This window comes from Elephantulus edwardii, unplaced genomic scaffold (assembly GCF_000299155.1).
Source record: "Elephantulus edwardii isolate Elephantulus edwardi_28Jun2011 unplaced genomic scaffold, EleEdw1.0 scaffold00050, whole genome shotgun sequence".
Taxonomy (NCBI): Eukaryota; Metazoa; Chordata; class Mammalia; order Macroscelidea; family Macroscelididae; genus Elephantulus; species Elephantulus edwardii.
Window position 1 is genome coordinate 8,898,544 of NW_006399800.1, and position 13,609 is coordinate 8,912,152.

The window sequence follows — 13,609 nt, forward strand, 5'->3', positions numbered from 1 at the left end:
ATTGTGTCTTTTTCAAAAGAAGTACTGTATTCAGATGACAGCCAATGAATTGTCACACAATGGAAAATGATAATGCCACAATGTTCATTGTAAGGTTTAATAAAATGAAATTTGCACCAAATTTAAGTGTATTCTTATTAACTCTTAATACTTGATTGGTGTTATAATACTTGTGTTATAAGGCTTTGTGTCAAAAAACACAATTGGTAATTTATGGCTATTTGTTATTAATGCTTCTGTGTAACCAAACATAGTATATGTACACTTTGTCTTAAATTTTGCTTAGTAAAGAATATATTTTAAAATATGGGAAAACTTTTATTGATAAAAAGCAAAAGAGACGCTTTTAACTTTTTAGTTTAGTTTGGTATTAGTACATAAAATACATGATTATGAAGGTAAGTTTTATAAGTTTATTTCTCTGAGTTGTAAAGACCGAGTTTTATGGGAGTGGTGAAGCAGGATGATGAAGTGACCAGTGAGGGGAGAAACGCATAGACTGAGATCTTAGAACTTCAGATGGCAGCTAAAGTGATAGAAAGTTCAGATGAGTCCAGAAGCAGAGGAAGAGGAGGAGCAGGGATGGCACAGAAACTGAGAATCCTCACCTGCTTACATGTGGGGAGCTTGCTCATTGTTGCTTATTATGGTACAGGGCTGCCCCCAAACAGCAGGAAGCTAACTGAGTAAGCTGTAGCTGTTATTTCAAGATGACATTTGCTGTGGGAGTTCGCAGGCCACACAATTGGAAGAGGGCAAAGGGTATAGGAGAGTGCTGTTGAAATCTTACTGAAGACTGAGATTGGCAATAACAGAGGAATTGCAAAATCAAGATTAGAGGAATATTACTGATGGGTAACAGGGAAATAACCTGTGCCTTGCCCTCAGTGAAATGCTGTGGAAGAGTATGTGGAGAACCTAGTAGGAAAAACAGCCTCATCACCGCGGAGGAAGGCAGCACTACTGCATACATCAGCATCTGCAATCAGCTACGACTAAGCTGTGTGTTTGTATTGAATCCTAGAGATAACTGGAATAAATCAGCATTGAATACAACCTGAGTGCCTTATGTGGAAGCAGACAGCCACATCTTTATCCCATGGAGTAACTGAGGGGTGTGGCCTTTCAGTTGTCAGTGGAGCAGTTAATGGCTATTCCATTAGGGCACCTTGTTGTTATGTGCTAGAGACTCACAGGGACCCTATGCACAACAGCCCTAAACCCTGCTCTATCCTGTCAGTCTGCTTGTCTCCAACACACCTACCTCTATAACCCCAGTCACTGAATCAGTCCAACTCATCAAGGCTCTTTTTCTCCTGCACTGTCTTCATCCTCCCAAGTATGACGTCCTTATCCAAGGACTGGTCCCTCCTTGCAGCATGTCCAAAGTATGTCAGACAAAGCCTCAGAATCCTTGCCTCCTAGAAAAATTTCCCACAAACATCCGAAGGCAGAATTTAAATGGCCTAACATCACCAAAAAATAGTAATTTTTAAGAAGAATGACAAAAGCAAAACAGGTGATTTCTCGAAACCAGAGTAACAACAACCATTTTCAGACTGGCACTAAATAAAGAAAGCAATAAGCATATAGAAAAACTAACAGACAAGGAAATTAACAAAATGAGACAAATTAAGAAAAGCAAAAACTACTGGAACTGAAAAAATACAGCAACCGAGCTGTTGTCTGTTAGGTGCTGTTGAGTGAAGTACAACTGAGTGACCCAAAGGAAAAACTGAAAACTGTTCTATCCTGCACCATCCTCATACCTCCTCATACACAAGAGCCCATTGCAGCAGTCACCATGAAACAATTGAGTTGAGCACATAGAAAAATAAATAGTACACAAAAGAAATGAATTTACCAAGTGCTAGAAAGTTGCATTGCCATCCCAAAGGCACACAGAACCCACCAGCTACTCTGGGGGAGAATAATGAACAGTCTCCCTTGTGACTTGCGGCCTCTAAAAACCCATGAATCCCAAACTCACCAGTACACAATGAAGACAACGATGGAAAAACAAAAATAAATAAACCTGAATGGAAATAATGGTAGTCAATTAAGAACGAAAATGTTAGAATTACATCTCATTACCATAACAGCAATAAAGGAGTGGAAAGAATTTCCCAGGAAATACTGTTTCTCAAACTTGAACAAAGAATCACACCTGCAAATTTAGGAAGTTACATGAATTCCAATTAGAAGGAGTACAAAATGATCAATTGCAGTGTTACCAAAATTACCAAAAACCATTCTGAAATCACCAAGAGAAATAAAATACAACATACTAGAGGTCTTTCATAAGAGTTGGTTCAGATTTCTCCCCAAACTCCAGAAGCCAGGAAACAGAGGAGAAAAATGTATAAAATATTGAACACAATGGCAAACAATTCTTTAGCAAGCAAAGTTGTTAATAAAAAGAATAATGAAAACTGCCTTGTAAATAAAAAGTGGAAATTTGCCCATCAGATTAGCTTTGAAAATGTTGCTAAATGGAAAGGCAAGCACATTAAATAAATATAGGTATGTGGAAAAAAATTGAGTTCTGTAAAAAATGCAATGATATGGTCAGCTATAAGGATTTTTGCAGGATTAAGTTCAATAATTAAATCCTACCTGATGTTTGTAAGGAATAAGTACAAAGTAAACTTGTCAAATAAGAGTTGTATGATGATACTAATGTAGACACCAAAAGAAATGGAGGTGTGTATTCGGAATAGATTTACAATGTTAAAATGGTATGTTGACTCTTGTTGATACGTTACTTGTTACAATTCTAATTTATGTAATGCATGAGGTAAGTATTAAGAAGTCACCCAGAAAAAGGTGCTGGGAAGGAAACAAAAATTATCTTTGTAACAAAGCAGGCAAATTAAAAAACAAATAGTAAAGTAAGTGAGATAGACACTTTTCTAATAATGTTAAACATAAATGGTCTGAAGATTGCACACACACACACAGGTAGAGTGGCAGGATGGATGGAACAAAACAGGGAAACTGCTGTCCTTTGCTGTCTACAAGGACTTTCAGACCTGATACAAACTGAAAAGGAAAAGATGGAGAAAAAGTCTCTGCAGCCAGTGAACAAAAGCATACAGAAGTGGCTAGAAAAAGAAATCATTGCCGTCAATTTGTAATCAACTCATAGCTGACACTCGAGGAGGTTTTCAGAAGTTGTGATTACACATGAGAAGATTGCCCATTTTTCCCCTTTAGAGGAATTGATGGGTTTGAACTGCCTACTTTTCAATTGGTAGTACAACTCCTTAACCACTAAGCCACAAGAGCTCCTTACTATAAAATGGATGTTAACTCAAACGTCTATTAAAAAAGAGTAGAACATTATGTGGTTAAGTACAGCAAAAAGGTGAAACCAACATGTGTGCACCTAATAGGAATGCTCCAACACACATGAAATAATGTGAAAGGAAATCTAGAAAACAGCACGATAATAGTTATGTGCCATCAAGTCAATTGTGACTCAGCGCCCCTATGAACAGTAGCTTTCTGATCTCTGCTCTATCCTGAGCCAGTCTCACTCTCTGACGCCTGCCCCCCCATCCCCCCGTTACCCAAGTCACTGTCAATCCATGTCATCTAGGGTCTTCCTCTCCTGTACTATATCCTTCCCACCATGATGTCTACCAAGGACTAGTCTTGGCATTATGCCCAGAGTATGTGAGACAGAGTTTCAAAGTCCTTGCCTCCATGGAGTACCCTGGCCTCCCCCTCTCCAGGACAGACCTGTTTGTTCTCTTGGCAGTCCATTGTTGTTGTTAGGTGCCGTAGAAAGTCAAGTATGACTCATAGTGATCCTATGAATAACAAAGCTATTCCAGCCCTATCGTGTGCCGTCCTCACTTCTGACACACTAGAGCCGGTTGCAGCAGTCAACATGTCAGTTCATCTGATCAAGGGTCTTCCTCTCCTTCACTGACCCTCCACCCTTCTTAGCATTATGTCTTTGTCCAAGGAATAGTCCCTCCTAGCAACATGCCCAAAGTGTGAGGTTAAGCCTCATCATCCTTGCCTCCAAAGAGCACTCCAGTTGCACCATCTCCAAGATTTGTTTGTTCTTTTAGAAGTCCATGGGTCTCCAATACCACAACTCAGAGGCATCAAATATTCTTCTTTAATCCCTATGTCTAGCTCTCAGAGGCATAGCAAGTGATTAGAAAGACCATGGCCTGAATCAGAAGTAGGTTGGGCCTCAAACTCACATCATTACTCCTCAGTATTTTAGAGAAGCTCCTAACTGTACACTTTCCCAGTGCAGCAATCTGTTTCCTTATTTCTTGATTGCTGGTACCAAGAGTGTTAATTTTGGTTCCAAGTAAGGTGAAGTTGCTGACAGTTTCAATCTCTTCTCAATCCATCATGATGTTGCCTATTGGTCTATTGGTAAGAATCTTTGTTTTCTTGATGTTGAGATGCAATCCATATTGAAAATTGCAGTCCTTGACCTTCTTCAGCAAACACTTCAGGTCCTCCTCAATTTCAGCAAGCATAGTTGTGTCATCTGCATAACACAGGTTCATGAGTATGCCTTCTCATAAAGTCCAGCCTTCTGAATAATCTGTTCACGTAGAGATTGAAAAGGTATTGAGAAAGGACACATCTCTGACACACTTGTTTGTTGATTTTGAATCATGTAGTGTTTCCTTGCTCTGTTCTGGTGATGCTCTGTTCTCCTGGTCTAAGTATGGGTTTTATATGGTCAATAATAGTAGGAGTCTCCAATACATCAACTGTAGTGACACATAAAACATTTTCAAAGGTCACTAAGACAAGAAAAATCAAGCCAAGCAGACCTGGCAGAATTCTCCAACATATGAACAGTACACATTCTTTTCAGTACATGGGCCATTTTCTGAAATAGACCATATACTAGAACAAATAGCAAGCCTTGACAAATTCTAAAAGATTGATGCCATACACAGCATATTCTCTGACCATAATGATATGATGCTATAAGTCATCAAAAGGGAAAAGGAAAAAAAAAATCAATACACACAACGTAAACTAACACTACCTTAAAACGATCAGAAAGTTTTAGTAGCCTAGTTGTAAGGAGTTGCACTGCCAACCCAAAGATAGGTGGTTCAAATCTACCAACTGTTCTATGGGAGAAAGATGTGCAAGGAAAGTTGTGTGTCAGGGCTGTCTCCTTTTTCATGTCTATTAAGTGTATATGCTGAGCAAATAATTTGGGAAACTGAACTGCATGAAGAAGGATGGACTGAGAAATCCATGGTCTGAATCAGGCACACTTTTATCTTCAAACAGACCTCATTTCTACTCAATAATTTGGAAAGGCCCTTGACTGAAGACTTAACTGCTACAGTATATCTCCTGATCTCCAGACTTCTCCTACCAAGGGTGTTGATTGTGGATCTAAAAATAAAGTCATTGATAGTTTCAATCTTTTCTCCATTTATCATGATGTTTCCTATTGGTCCAGTAGTGAGAATTTGTGTTTTCTTGATACTGAGATGCAATTCACATTGAAGGCTATATATAATCTTTGATCTTCTGCAACAAACACTTCAAGTCCTCCTCACCTTTGGCAAGTAGGATTATGTCATCTGCATAACGTAGTCTATTGATGAGTCTTCCTCTGATCCTGATGCCATATTCTTCTTCAAGAGTTCAGTAATTTGCTCAGCATACTGACTGAATAAGTATGGAGAGAGGATACAACCTGATTCACATCTTTGTTAATTTTAAACCATGTAGTGTTCCTTTTCTCTATTTGTACAATAGCTTCTTGGTCTAGGTATAATACGGTTTGCATCAGCATATTTAAGCGTGAGATTCCCATTTTTCTCAATATTAGCCATAATTTGTCATAATCCACACTGTCAAATGTCATTGCATAGTCAATAAAGCACAAATATATGTCAGCTGGTCCTCACTGCTTTTAGCTAAGATCTGAAACTAGCTCTCTTCTAAACCTAGCATGAACTGTTAATTATCGGTCTCTGTACTGTTCTAGCCATTTTGGGATGATCTTCAACAATGTTTTGCTTGCATGTGATATTAATTATATTGTTCAATAATTTCCACATTCTGTTGGATCACTTTTAGGACTTTTAGGTTAGGAGCATTTATGGGTTATTCATTTTCTTATTTTGGCAACAAATCCATTCAAAGTTTCTACCTCTGTCTATTTTAGTCAGTGAGTTTCTAAACATTTGCCTATTTTTAGGTTTTAAAATTTGTTGGCATGTAGTTCTGAAGGTTATTGTTGTGTACTGTTGAGTCCAAAACAACCCATAGTTGACTCTCCAGTGAATTTTCAGATGCAGTAAATCACACAGGAGGAAATTGCCTATCTTTCTTCCATGGAGCAGCTGGTAGATTTGAACCACACAACTTTGGGTTGGCAACACAATTCATTACTACTAAGTCACTGTAGTGCCCTAATAGTTTTTCCACACTATTCTGTTATTATTTTTGTTTCAATTGATTATGTTGTGATACCAGCCATTTCATTTCTCATATTCATCTATTTGTCCCTTCTCCTTATTTTCCATTTCTAGATTTGCCAAGGGCTTGCCACTTTTATTAATCCTTTTAAAGAAACAACTTCTTGTCTCTGATTCTTTCTATTGCTTTTCTGTTTCATTTATCTCTGTGATTATATGTATTGTTTCTTTTCTTTTGGAGACTGTAGCCTTTGCTTGGTATTCTTTTTCTAATTGTTAAAGAAGTTGGGTTAAGGTGTGAATTTTGGTTATTTAGTAATGTTTGTTTATTAATATAAATTGAGCTCTGAATATTACTTATGTTGTATATCAAGGATTTAGCTATGCTGGGTTTTCAGTCTCATTTGACTCAACATATGTTAAGTTTATTTTTTTATATGTTAAGTTTATTTTTAACAAATTTCTTCTATTACTGAGGAATATTTAAGTATGGTGCTATTTCATTTTTTTCCCTCCTTTCAATCTTGCTGTTGTTGATTTCTAATTTTATAGCATTTTTATTTGAGAAAATGCTTTGGGAAATCTGGATTATCTTTTGCATTTTTTGAGGCTTGCTTTGGGACTAATAGATGACCTATTATGAAGAATGTTTCCTGAGCACTGGAGAAAAATGCATATTGTGCATATTGTGTGTATACTGTCCTTTATGTATGTCTATGTGATCCAGGATTTGTATTCTTTCTTCATATCTATTCAGTCTCTGTGCTGAGAAAATTATTTGAGAAGCTGGATTACAAGAAGAAGAATGTGGCATCAAGATCAGAGGAAGAATTATCAATAGCCTGCATTATGCAGATGACACAACCTTGCTTGCTGATATGGAGGAGGACTTGAAGCACTTATTGCAGAAGATAAAAGAATACGGCCTTCAATATGTATTGGATCTCGACATCAAGAAAATAAAAATTCTTACTACCAGACTGATAGGCACCACCATGATAACAATTTTGTCAACAATTTTATCTTACTTGGATCCACCAGAATACTGAGAAGCAAAAGCAAAGGGAAGAAATGAAGAAATTAAGAAGCTGAAAAGAAGAGTTCAAAGACCAGCACGGGAAGACAAAGTAAAGTATTACAATGAAATGTGTAAAGAGCTGGAGTCAGAAAATCAAAAGGGTGAACTTTCTTGACATTTCTTAAGCCGAAGGAACTGAAGAACAAATTCAAACCTCGAGTTGCAATACTTAAGGATGCTTTGGGCAGAATATTAAATGATCCAGAAAGCATTAAAAGAAGATAGAAGGAGTGTACAGAGTAACTATACCAAAAAGAATTGCCTGACATAGAAGAATGTCATGAAACAATGTACGAGCAAGAGCCTGTGGTGATGAAGGAAGAAGTTCAAGCTGCTATGATAGAATTGGCAAAAAACAAGGCCCCACAAATTGAAGACATACCAATTGACATATTTCAACCAACAGACCCTGCCCTGGATGTGCTCACCAAGTTATGCCAAGAAATCTGGAGGCAACCAACTGCCAGCTGACTGAAAGAGATCCGTATTTGTTCCCATTCCAAAGAAAGGTGATCTGACAAGTGTGGAAGTTATCGAATAATATCATTGTCACATGGAAGCAAGATTCTGCTGAAGATTATCCAAAACTGACTGGAACTGCACATCAACAGAGAACTGCCAGAAAAGCAGGCTGAGTTTATAAGAGGCTGTGGTAATAGGGACAATATAGCTAATGTTAGATGGCTCTTTGCTGAAAGCAGAGAGAGTACCAGAGTAATGTCATCTGTATTTCATTGACTATGCAAAGGCATTTGACTATCTGGATCACAACAAACTGTGGCTAACTCTGAGGAGAATGAGAATCCCAAAGCACTTGATTTTGCTTATGTGAAACCTATACTTGGACCAGGAGGCAGTCATCAGAACAGAGCAAGGAAACACTGCATGGTTCAAAATTGGGAACGGTGTATGCCAGAGATGTGTCCTCTCTCCATACCTTTTCAATCTATATGCGGAACAGATATAGGAGGCTGGGCTCTATGAGGAGAAGTGTGGCATCAGGATTGGAGGAGGACTCGTCAACAATCTGTGTTATGGAGATGACACAATCCAGCTTTCTGAACTCAGGAGGAACTGAAGCACTTGCTGAAGAAGGTCAAGGACTGCAACCTGCAATATGGATTGAAACTCAACATCAAGAAAACAAAGATTCTCACCACTGGGCTGATTGGCAGTATCATGATAGATGATGAAGAGATTGAGATTGTTAACAGCTTTAGTTTGCTTGGCTCCTTAATCAACACTCTTGGTACCAGACACCAGGAAATCAAGAGACAAATTGTATTGAGAAAGTCTGCTGTCAGGAACCTCTCCAGAGTACTGAAGAGCAACAATGTCAGTCTGGAGACTAAGGTGTGCCTGATCCAGGCCATAGTCTTCGCAATTACTTGCTATGAGTCAGAAGGCTGGTCAATGACTAGAGATGACAGAGGGAGAATTGATGCCTTTGAGTTGCGGTGCTGGAGAAGAGTATTGAATATACCATGGACTGCTAGAACAAACAGGTTCATCCTGGAGAGGGTTAAACCAGGCTGCTCATTGGAGCAAGGATTTTGAGGCTTTGTCTGACATACTTTGGCCTTGTTGCAAAAATGAATCAGTCACTGGAGAATTGATATCATGCCTGGAAGGGTGGAAGGACAGTGCAACAGAGGAAGACCCTCAGTGAGAAGTGACTAGTGTAATGGGAATAGGCGGGTCAGAGATGATAAAGTTGGCTTATGATAGGGCAGGGTTCAGAGCTGTTGTACATAGGGTCGCTGTGAGTTGCAGATGACTTGATAGCACATAACAACAACAACCAGCAGTCAGAAATCAGGATATGTATTTCACTGGGAAAGTCTGCAGTCAGGGACCTCTCCAAATTATTGAGGAGCAATGATGTCAGTTTGAGAACTAAAGTGCTTATGATACAGGCCATGTCCTTCCCTTGCTATGCATCTGAAAGCTGGACAATGAATAAGGACAACAGGAGAATTGAGCTGTGGTGTTGGAAAAGAGTAGTGAACCAAAAGGTGGATCACCAAAAGAACATACAAATATATCTTAGACAAAATGCAGCCAGAGTTTTCCTTGGAGGCAAAGATGGTAAAGCTTCATCTCACATACTTCAGGCATTTGTTATGAGAGGCTATTCCTTAGAGAGAGATATCATGCTTGAAAAGGTAGAGAGAGGATCAATAAAGGAGAGTAAGACTCAACCACACAGACTGCCATGGTGACTGCTGCAATGGACAGGAAGTGTGATGATGGCACAGAATAGGACAGGGTTCAGGTATAATTGTTTATAAGTTTGCTGTGGATTGTACTTGACTCAACTGTATCTAACAACAACATGAGATCCAATTAATAAATTATATTGTTTACTTCTTCTGCATCTTTGTTGAATTTCTTTCCAGTCATTCTTTTTGATCAAATGTGGTAGGTTGAAGTTTCTTGCTATTATTTTGGATTGTCTATTTCTCTCTCCATGTCTGTTAAAGTTTTAGTTATATATCTTGTTCCTGTGTTATAGGTTTGTGATAAGTCTTCCTCCAATTCTGATGCTACATTATTCATCATATAGTCTACCTTCTCAGGTTATTTGCTCTGCATACAGAATAAGTTTTTAATAGTGAAAGGTACAATCTTGGTGTACACTTTTTCCTAATTTTAAACAATGTGCTATCTGCTTAATCTCTTTGAATATCTGTTTCTTTGTCTATGTACACATTCCATATGAATATAAGTGTTCTGGAATTCTCATTCTTTTTAGTGTTATCTAGAACTAACATCATCCACATAGCAAAATACAAGTAAACAAATGCTGGTCCAGTTTTCCTAATTTTTTTTTTTTTTAGTTTCTGTCTGTGTGGAAATGTCCTAATTTTCCCATCAAATTTGAGGAAAATTTTACTTAAATATACTGGGTATAGATTGCTTCCCCACCTCCCACCCCCTTTTACAACCTCATATATCTTCCTATTTCCTTCTTGTCTTCGTGGTTTCTGCTGAGAAATCAGAGCTTAGTGTCTCACTGGTTTTCCTTGTAGGCAATTCTTCATTTTTCCTAGCTGCTTTCAGTATTCTATCTTTGCCTCACATACTTTGGGATGTTGCTAGGAGGGGCTATACAAACAGATGTGTCTTGGAGAGGATGCAGCCAGAATGCTTTTTGGAGGCAAGAATGATAAGGATTCACCTCACATACTTCAGGCATGTTGCTAGAAGGGCCTCTTCCTCAGAGAAGAACATGATGCTGAGAAGGGTGGAAGCTCAGCACAGGAGAGGAAGACCCTTAACCACATGGGTTCAGATCTTTTGTTCATAGAGTCGCTATGAGTCATACTCAACTCAATGACACCTAACAACAACATCTGGTTTTTGTTTTCTGATTTCTTAGGTGAAGAATTTAAAACTGTCTATACTATCATCTTACCCAGAATTTTGTAATGGTTTTGGCAATACATAAAATGCCATTCCTCTTCAATTTGTCATTCTTAGCATAGTACAATTTAAAATGGCCAGTACCTGCCATTTCATCTCACTAATATCCTGGGCATCAATTTTCAAGCCTCTTAGAACCAGTCATTTCTCAAAAAAGCCTTTTTCCTTTTATTTGAAAATGTTATATAGAATCATGACTCTCTAGTTCACATGAGTCACCTACCATAAATCAGAATAAATTCAATAGCAACTCATTAAAAATCTAAGCTTGGGTGCATACTCATTGCTATTAGGGTATCATGTCTTCCAGACATCCTCAGGGAGCAAAAGTAGGAAATAGGAGAGAGGTGAGGCTCTGTGCTAAGAACGAGCATTCTCCATTGCTAGAAGGGACTGAGGCGTCCTGAGGTTATATGTCCCTTCATCTGAGGATCCTTGGGCCATCCCATTGGCCAAACAGGGCAAGAATCTTTAGGACACAGAGCTACAAGCAGAGGAAATAATTTTCTTAAGCTCTCTGTGAGGGAGAGTGCTGACTTGAGACCCCATGCACACAAGTTATTTGAGCTGGCAGCCCTGATTTTCCACCACATCAGAGATAAAGGAAGATGCTAAGCTGTAGGAGAAAAGTTGAGAGAGGGGAGGCTCTGAATCAAGAATGAGCACTTTTCATTGCTGGTGGAGAGATAGAACTGAGGCTTCCCTGGGTTATAGGTCCTCTGTCTGGGGTTCCTTTCCTCCCTAAATGAGGGGCTATCCCAGGAGCCTAACAGGACAAGAGAGCTTGAGACATTGAGCTACAAAGGAAGACTTTTCTCAGCTCTCTGTGTGAGGTAGGACTGACTTGAGACCCCTGGTACACAAGCTGCTTGAACTGACGGCCCTGATCTCTGACACTGTGCCACTCCAGAGTCAAATGAAGACATTAAGTTTCAGGTGAAAAGATGCTTGAGTAGAGCACCTGGTCTTGCACCACTCAGCCACTTCATACATGAAGGTGGACTATTGAGTTGGTGATAGGGAACCACATCAAGGTGAAATTCCTACAGAGCTGCGGTGCAGAACAGAGAGAATCTTAAGAACTTTAGGAAAAGCCAGTTTTCCCAGAAAGGACTTACAGTAGAGTGAGTAGCTCACCCCATATACTGAACATTTAAACATGATAACTAATCAATAATATCATTAAAATAAGAACCAACAACAAAGTTCACAGACACAATAGAAACAGCCTAAACACTTATCAAGAAAAACTTCACATAATGTTGAATCAGGCAGCTTCAAACAACTGTGAAAAAACAAATTAAGCTTCTAAAAAAAATGCAGAGAATATTACAGACCACATGAATATCCCAGACTCAAGAAGGCAGATGATATATGTTAATATGGAAACATTCAAACAGCTATGAATGAAAGTACTTATAATGGAAGAAATAATGGAAGCCATAAACGGAATAATCTAGAGGTAGAGAACCAGAAAAAATAATATTATTGATTAAGAGTTATTTGAATAGCTGCAGAAGAAGGTGTAAATTATGGAAGAAACCATGAAAACCAGTAAGAAAGCAAATGCTCCAGAGACACAGAATCAGAAGAAATACATTGATGAGAAGCAACTTGCATAACTATAAAAGAAAATGCAAAAAAAAAATGGAAGAAAGAATTGAAACTACAGATAAAAAGGTACAAGAACTTAAAAGGTCATCACAGGATTGAGAAGGTACTGCCAACACAGTACTGTGAATAACAGAAATGTATGAAAATGTAATCCAGAATATTAAGATTGAAATGACAGAAGCGTCCAACATGATTGAAGGACAGAAAAATAGAACAGAAGAGATGGAGCAGAGAGTCAGTGAACCTCAATGAAAACACACTAGAAAAAAAACCAGAGGTGAGACATAAAGATAATGAAGAAAACATTAGACTCATTTGAGATGGCATCAAAAGGAATAACATACATATGATTGGACTTCCAGAAGATGAGACAGATAGGGAAATCACTAAGAAAATTGTGCAAGAGGTACTAGAAGAAAACCTTCCAGGTATTATGAAGATCGAGGAAATCCTCATTCTGGAAGCTCAATGAACACCAAGTAGACTAGACTCAAAAAGGAAAACATCAATACATACAATAGTAAAATTCTCCAAAATAAAAGATAAGGACAGACTACTGAAAGCAGTGTGAGAAAAACCAAAGAGTAACCTACAGAGTAAAGGAAAAACAATTAGATTAAGTTCTGATTTTTCAGCAGAAACCTTGTGAGCAAGAAGACAATAAGACTTGAAAGGAAAAAAATTGCCAACTAAGGATCCTGCACCTAGCAAAGTTCTCCACCAAATATGGAGATATCACATTATTTGCAGAAAAGAAGGAACTTAAGGAGTTTGTGAAAACATGAACTTTAAAAAAATTTTTATTTTATTATTTTTGTGTGAGTGTACTGTCAAATCAGATCTGACTGCTACAAGAAGAGATTGTCCCTCCTTCCCCAGCAGAGCATCTGGTAGATTCAAACCGTGTTCCTTTAGGATTGTAGTTGCACCTCCTTACCACTAGGCCACCAGAGCTCCCCTGAAAACATGAACTTTTTTTTTCAACTTTATTTTTTTTTATTAATTTAGTTTGTTTATTTTTCATTTCAATGAACATCTACAGAGATTTTGGAATTCCATTCAT